Source organism: Astatotilapia calliptera, chromosome 23 (genome assembly GCF_964374335.1).
Source record: "Astatotilapia calliptera chromosome 23, fAstCal68.1, whole genome shotgun sequence".
NCBI classification, from domain to species: domain Eukaryota; kingdom Metazoa; phylum Chordata; class Actinopteri; order Cichliformes; family Cichlidae; genus Astatotilapia; species Astatotilapia calliptera.
Window position 1 is genome coordinate 29687550 of NC_137443.1, and position 1302 is coordinate 29688851.

Genomic DNA, 1302 nt, shown 5'->3' on the forward strand with positions numbered 1-1302 from the left:
GAAAGCTCTGTCTCTCTTTATTCTGACATTTAACTAATTCAAAAGATATTTCAATATTTATCTAAAACAAAAGTTTACTCTAAATTGATGTTGTACAGTAAAAATGTTTTATGTTTTCTCCCTAAAGTGTAAATATCTGGTTACAAATGTGAATATCCTGCTGTGTACTGAAATTCCTCTTGTTTTGCATACAAATATACTGAACAACATACAAAGCACAATATATAAAATAACATTTACCTGAGTTTTTCTTTGAAAGAACCCTCTAGTGTCCATTCTTATATTTCAGTACATAACTGAAACCGATTTAGTCGGGGAGGGTAAGAACTGAAAATATGAAATAAACACACGTAAGCTAAGACTCTAAAAAAGATAGCATTTGTTCGGCTTTTCATTTCGCCATTTGTTGACTCACTTGAAGAGCAAGTAACGTAATATTGGTCAAGTGATCAGTTTGATATCAATCTTTCGTGATGCACCGTCATATTTACATTATTTGTACAGTACGAAGGATTTTCTTTGGTACCTGGTCAAACTTAAGCTCTCCTTAGTATGGCTGGCTCCGTCTCTCCAACAGCGCACTGACGGGCAGCAGCTGCCCCGCCCCCTCGCTCAGTCGCTTAGTGCCTGAGCTTGGATCATACCAATATCAGGGGGGGATTCACGCACAGTCGTAAATTCCCACAGTGTGCACTATGTGCTTCGAATATTGTGTGTACTTTTTGTTTTATACAGTTGTCAGCCAGACATCTATGAAAAAATTACACTCCAAAAGACCCCGGGCTTCTGACAAAACAACCCGGGCTTAAGCCCAGTAAGCCACCCCCACGCTCCGCCCCTGCTGTGCACTACTCATGATGTCAGATCAGCATCCTGATGTGGCACACCTGTGAGGTGGGATGGATTATCTCAATATAGCAGATGTGCCCACTACCACACATTTGGACTGATTTGTGACCACTGTTTGGGAGGGATGGTTATATTGTGTATCTGGAATGAATTTTAGGTCTCTACGTCCATCCCATGGGGAATGGGAGCAGTAACAAAGGTGTTGCGTTTATATTTTTGTTCAGTGTATGTGGATGAACTTCTGTTTCAGTGAGGTTCTGGTTGGACTCTGAACGTGAGCAGTTAATATGATTTCATTTTAATTTAAATGCTTAGTGTGAAGAACCCACGGCAGACCCACCGACATTTCAGTGCTTTTCAGCATTATTTATTACAATGGCAGACACGGTTGCTGTACAAACCACAGCTGCAGCTCCCCTCTCACAGCTCAAAACTACAACAACAACACCACCG

General features: G+C 40.9%; 1 long non-coding RNA gene across 1 annotated transcript; it reads right to left on the reverse strand.

Moving 5' to 3' along the window:
* Window positions 1-245: 245 nt before the first annotated feature.
* LOC145424506 (uncharacterized) lies at window positions 246-667 on the reverse strand. Its single transcript, XR_013905592.1, has 2 exons — window positions 527-667; window positions 246-327 (listed from the first exon to the last, which is right to left on the reverse strand). It is a non-coding gene; the product is annotated as an uncharacterized LOC145424506 (long non-coding RNA).
* Between the last annotated feature and the right edge of the window lie 635 nt (window positions 668-1302).